Source organism: Asterias rubens, chromosome 13, assembly GCF_902459465.1.
Source record: "Asterias rubens chromosome 13, eAstRub1.3, whole genome shotgun sequence".
Classification (NCBI taxonomy): Eukaryota; Metazoa; Echinodermata; class Asteroidea; order Forcipulatida; family Asteriidae; genus Asterias; species Asterias rubens.
Window position 1 is genome coordinate 10,340,831 of NC_047074.1, and position 6,858 is coordinate 10,347,688.

A 6,858-nucleotide genomic window follows, 5' to 3' on the forward strand; every position below is an offset into this window, starting at 1 on the left:
ATTAGTTTATAGCTTCTTGGATGATTAATGTTTTATTTGGAAGTATGTAAAATGACAATTTAGACGATCTAAATTCATATTTACATTCCATATATCAGCATTACATCAAATCTAACTGTAGATATCGTCAATTAAATAAGTTTTAACATTTTGTATGATTAATAAGGTAATAATTGATCATTATTTTATAGCTCCTTGGATGGTTAATGTTTGATTTAAGAGTATGTAAAAAGACAATTTAGACCAGCTAAATTAAAATTTACATTCCTTATATCAGCATTAAATCATTCTGGTTGTAGACTTCTTAAGTTAAAATAATAAGTTTTAACATTTTGTATAAGTATTAAGGTGTTAATATATCGTGAAAGATAATAAACAACATAGCCCAGTGGATGACTAATGTTCGATTTAGGAGTATAGTAAAAAGAAAATTTAGACAAGCTAAATTAATATTTACTTATCCGAATATCAGCATTACATCAATGCTAAATAAAAAAAATTAACTAATTAAAAACTAAGAGTAAAGATAAGATTATAAACAACATAGTTGTAACACTTGCCCACTAAGATCAAAGATGACATTTAAAAAAGGGGGACAACAGAAAACCTGATTTCTTTTTTAAAGCTGAAGTCCCGAAATGCAAATCTTTATTTATTTAGCTCGCACGGTTCTATGCCTTAGTCTGAGCGCTGCGAACAAAATAATAATACAAATAAAATAAAAACAAATTAAAAAACGAGAAAAGGTATTTAAAAAAAAAAAAAAAAAAAAAAAAAGATCGAATCCAGATAGTGGGAAGAGGGAAGGAAGGATCAGGAACAGAGTAGCCATTGGGGAACTTCAGTGATGTCTAAGTAGGCCTATGTATTAATGGTGAGTCAGTAATGGTCTAGAATATCTAAAAGGATACTCTAGACCTTTACCGTCACACCATTCTAGTTTAGGCCGAGAGATAAGACTAACTCTCCACAGATTTGGGATTTAACGTTTCTTTCCACAATAATGTGGGAGTTAACGTTTAATTCCACAGATTTGGGAATCAAACTTTTACTTCCGCAGCCTCTGGGGGAGGACCAGAGTGGACAAAACATTTCCCCTTAAAGTCTGGTAGGGTAAAAACAAAAATCATGTTCAATTAATAGTCCTTTCTCAAAGTTTGTTTTCTGCTATCAGAAATTTTGATGATTTTTTTTCCTCATACATAGTTTATAAAAAAATGGGGAAACAAATTCTAACAGCAGATAATGAAGATTTTGAAAAAGGGACTGTATTATAGTTTAAATGTATCATAGTTGAAACAAGTTTTGTTTTTACTCGACCATATTTTTTTTTTTGAGGGGGGGGGATGAGTTGTCCACTTTTGGTCCCCCAAACTCTGATCTGTCCTCACATCTAACATTTTTTTTGGTCTTCCTACAGAGTCTGTTCTTCCTAGAGTAGATGTTCTGGATGCAATTTGAAACTCACAAATTGAGCAAACAAAACAATCCTGAAACGTCTTTGGAGATCTTTCCAGCAAAGGTTATAAGTATCGGGTGAAGTATTTACTAAAGTAATGCGTCAAACTTCCTGCACGTGTCCCGCTGAATTACAAAACAAAATGGTGGTCATTGATAAAGTTTTCATCGTGACGTCATACACTTTGGTCAGCCCAAAGTGACCCGCTCCGCAAGTAGCTAAACACAACAAAACTGTGCTTACTGGAAGAACGTTACCAACTAAACTACCATGTCACAGGTACAATTTGTGAGTGGCATCCTGCTCAATTCTGTTTAGCAGACCATTGTTAAGCAAGTTTTTCTGCTTAAGCAGCTCTATGAAATCTGCCCCTGGGTCAACCCGGGAAAACTAATTAAGCGCACCCAACGCTTCCACCTACAGGCTAACTAATCCCCTTCTTTTTTTTCAACAGTCTGTAACCTGCATTATTGCTAAAAGAGGATGTTGTGTGGAAAGCAACTGTGCACAGATGTCAGCCCTGAGACACCGTAGATGGCATCGGTTTGGTAAAGTATTGGGATTATCTAAAGAACATGGCCCAATTTCATAAAGCCTGTAAGCACAAACATTTGCTTAGCATGAAATTTCTTCCTTGATAAAAACAGGATTAGCAACCAAATTTCCATTTGTTGCATATTGCTTGATACTGGTATTCAGTTCTTGTTTGCTTATCCTGAAAATCACGTGGCAATTTGGTTGGTAATCCTGTTTTTATCAAGGAAGAAATTTCATGCTAAGCAAATGTTTGTGCTTATACAGGCTTTATGAAATTGGGCCTGAGGCTGTCATCCTGAAGATGGTGAAGTGGCTTGCGTGCTGCAATTTCCACAGACAATAACAACCAGTCTTTATAAGACGATTAAACACACCCGATGGGCGTCTCGTGTGCACTTCCAACATTATAGCCCCTTGTCACTGGGCAATTTAATTCATGCCATCTTTAAACCATCTCAGCTCCCTGGATACAGCCTGTGCTGCCAAATATGCGCTATATACTAAGCTAGATTACTTACAAGAACCATCTCTGTCCTCACAGGTACCCATACACCCTTGGTGAGAGAAGAAATCATGGTTAAAGGCAGTGGGCACTATTGGTAATTACTCAAAATAATTATTATTATAAAACCCTTCTTGATTACGAGTAATGGGGGAGGTTGATAGTATAAAACATTGTGAGAAACGGCTCCCTCTGAAGTGACGTAGTTTTGAGAAAAAAGTAATTTTCCACAAATTTGATTTCGCGACCTCAGATTTAGAATTTGAGGTCTCGAAATCAAGCGCCTGAAAGCACACAACTTCGTGTGACAAGGGTGTTTTTTCTTTCATTATTATCTCGCAACTTCGACGACCGATTGAGCTCAAATTTTCACAGGTTAGTTATTTTATGCATATGTTGAGATACACCAACTGTGAAGACAAGTCTTTGACAATTACCAATAGTGTCTACTGTCTTTAAGTGTCTTGCTCAGACACCAGTGTCACGACCGGGATTCGAACTCACCACTCCACCCAGAAATTGAGTCTGGTGCTCTAATCAGCTCAGCCACGACACCCTACGACACCACAGCTGAGGTGATGCCTATCCATCAGGGACTGATAGTCCCGCATGAAAAAGGTTTGATAATGTATCATGTAATAAAGTTAGAAGCTATGCTGGTGTGGAAAATACGTACTAAGTTGGATAACTCCATCAAGAAATTTAGAAGACCACAAACATCTCTTATAAATGTATTGATTTACTTTGGAAGTAAAATCAAAACATGCAAAGTCACTATTTAAAGACACTGAACACTATTGGTAATTGTCAAAGACCAGTCTTCTCACTTGGTGTATCTCAACATAATATGCATAAAATAACAAACCTGTGAACATTTGAGCTCAATCGGTCGTCAAAGTTGCGAGATAATAATGAAAGAAAAAACACCCCTGTCACACGAAGCTGTGTTCTTTCATATGCTTGATTTCGATACCTCAAATTTTAAATTTGAGGTCTCGAAATCAAATTCGTGGAAAATTACTTCTTTCTCGAAAACTATATCAGAGGGAGCTGTTTTATCTATCAACCTTTCCCATTACTCGTAATCAGGAAAGGTTTTATGATAATAAGTAATTGGAGTAATCACCACTGCCTTTACATAATGAGTCGGCTCTTCTTGCAAATATAAATCATTACAAATACACTTGTTTTCATGCCTTCTGAATAGTTTTGAGCAGTCTCTTATGAAGTGGCGACTACAACCCGGACCGGTTTGGACTTTGTACCACCAGCTGAAGAAGGACTGTGTCTAGTCGATGTTGAGGCTTATATACCAACACTAATTGGACAGGAGTAAAAAGTCAACTGCAGACCACTTGGTAAAGTGGGGACAAAATTCATTCTAAAACGTTCTTTATGAAAGAGAAGGTTTATTCCAAAAAGTGAGGAGACTGGTCTTTGACAATTACCTAATAGTGTTCACTGTCTTTAAGAAGTGATTGAGATTTTTGTTTTTAAGCGTTTAGATTTGACTAGTCCTCGGAACAAACGGTACTTGTTTTAAAAGGGTTTATATATATCAATCTTTGATATTTCAACAAAACATAGGTTTTGAAGAGGGATTGTGTAAAGTCTAGCCAGACGACCATCATCTACAAGATTAACCACTCAAGGGACGAAGCGGTGTTGAGGTTCTACCTCCATGGTTGAGGCTATAACCAACACATTTTGGACGGGTGCAAAAATCAACTGAAGATCACTTGGTAAGTGGTTACGAGGAATGTATGGGGAGAGGTTGATAGTATACAACATTGTGAGAAACGGGTCCTTCTGAAGTTTTCGAGAAAAGAATTGATTTTCTACAAATTTGATTTCGAGTCCTCAGATTTATAATTTGAGGTCTCAAAATCAAGCATCTGAAAGCACACAACTTCGTGTGACAAGGGTGTTTTTTCTTTCATTGTTATCTTTTAACTTCGATGACCGATTGAGTTCAAACTTTCACAGGTTTGTTATTTTATGCATATGTTAAGATACACGAAGTGAGAATGGTCTTTGATAATTGCTAATAGTGTCCATGGTCTTTAAGGCAAAAAATCATTCTAGATTCTTCTTATATAAGCAAATTTTCTCTGCTAACCAAACATTGAAAAGGGGCACTAGTCACAACAATGTAAACTTAATGTTCTTTTGGCTGATAACCTGTTTTTGATTAAAGGCAGTGGACACTATTGGTATTACTCAAAAAAATTATTAGCATAAAACCTTTCTTGGTGACAAGTAATGGGGAGAGGTTGGTGGTATAACACATTGTGAGAAACAGCTCCCTCTGAAGTGCCATAGTTTTGGAGAAAGAAGTAATTTTCCAGGAATTTGATTTCGAGACCTCAAGTTTAGAACTTGAGGTCTCAAAATCAACCATCTAAACGCTCACAACTTCGTGTGACAAGGGTGTTTTCTTCTTTCATTATTATCTCGCAACTTCGATGACCGATTGGGCTCAAATTTTCACAGGTTTGTTATTTTATGCATAATTTGTTGAGATACACCAACTGTGAAGGCTAGCCTTAGACAATATTACCAATAGTGTCCAATGTCTTTAAGCAATACCTTTACCCCACACATTTGGCAAATGAGTTAAGGTTCGAAGGGTTCAATTCGATTTGAATGAATACAATCATTCACATCCTTTGGTGTGAAACAACACACTATACAAACAAATAACTATTTGCTTATGGAGAGAAGGTGCACCCAACAAATATTTTGTAAGGAATGTTTGAGAAATAGCAACTTTGGAGGTTTTGAAATCGTTGAATACATAAGTTTTCAATTAACCATGCAACCGAACTTGTAGTAAAACTTCATTTTAAAAGGTAGTAAAGTTTGGCAGAAAAGGATTTTGAAAACCTAGAAAGTTCAACAAAACCTGGAAAGTTGTGTCATGTTGTGTTCGAGTTTTCAACGATTTAAAAAATTGATTGAAGCTGAGGAGGAATCTTATTTATAAGCATTCAGACTTGAGTAGTATTCAGAACAACTGCTAAGTTTATCAAAATAAATCTTTGAAATTTCTGACCATAGGTTTAGATGATGGCCTGGAAGATGATATCTCGAGGCTGATTAACACATTTGGGACTTACCACCAGCTGAAGAAGGACTGTGTCAAGTCTAGCCTGATGAGTCTTTGTGGCGATGGCGATGTTGAGGCTTACCAACACTTTTTGAGCAGGAGCAATAGGTCAACCGAAGAAACTTGGTAAGTTTGAAGAAGAAAAAACATTCTAAAACGTTCATTTTTAAAAGAGAAGGTTTAACCCATATTTAGCAAATGAGTTGAGGTTTGAAGGTGTCAATAACATTTTAAAGAATACATAAGTTCGCATCTTTTCGTTTGTGATAAACACACCATACAACTAACGGGTGGGAAACTTGTCAAAAAAGATTTGTTTTTAATACAAATATATCAGACATTCTTATTGTGGGCTTTCCCTGGGTACTGTCCTTTGGTCCCCTTTTGAAACTGTCCCCAAACAAAAACTTGGGGTACACAATGCATTATTTGTTAGGTTTTCATTTAAAAGAAACTGCCCACAATGTAGCCGTCCTACACCTAGCAAAACCTGAGATGTTGAGTGATGCTGTGTTTGCATGTTCAATGAATTGAAGAACTGATTGGAGCTAAAGGAGATTTTTTCTTTGTAGGCATTTAGAGGCAACTATTCCTCAAAACAAGGAAAAATTCTTAATCGTAAAAAAATCATCCATTTTCTACAGATTGAGTCGACTACCTTGGAGATGACATACACGCAACATTGAGGCTAAACACCTTTTGGACTGATTGCCACCAGCTTTAAGAAGGACTGGGTCAGTCTAGCTCGGTGACTCTCTGCTACAAGTTCATACCATTCAAGTGACGTAGGAATTTTGTGAGAATAAACACCCATTTTTGGACCGAAGAAGATCTGCCTCAAATGGATAAGACATGCACTACTCTTTTCAGAGCCAACTCTCCTCCCAATGGAGATTTTACACATGGATGTACCTGCAAGTTTACTTGTTGTATAGTCACGTCTCAATACTTTTTTACACCATGCAAAGCTTCACAGCTTTTTGGAACTGTGGACAAGTTTAACCAGATGATCTCTGGCCTGAACCAGAGATCAGCTGTTGAGCAAACGAACATTCTCAATTTGAACTTTCATCTGTGCACATGGTGATTCGCAACATGTTCATCTGGAACAAGCTGGACATGGCATTGAACATTCGGAGTAACTCTCCAACAATCTCCACCCAGGGGAGATTTTACACATGATATTTACAACCATGCAAAGCTTAAATCCTGTTTGGACTGCCATTGACTGAAGAAAGACTGTGTCAAGTC

The 6,858-nt window shown here is 36.7% G+C and overlaps 1 long non-coding RNA gene across 1 annotated transcript; it reads left to right on the forward strand.

Moving 5' to 3' along the window:
* The first annotated feature begins 4,109 nt into the window (after nt 1-4,109).
* LOC117298805 lies at nt 4,110-6,586 on the forward strand. The gene is made up of 3 exons (XR_004519996.1): nt 4,110-4,240; nt 5,559-5,733; nt 6,252-6,586. It is a non-coding gene; the product is annotated as an uncharacterized LOC117298805 (long non-coding RNA).
* Nucleotides 6,587-6,858: the final 272 nt, after the last annotated feature.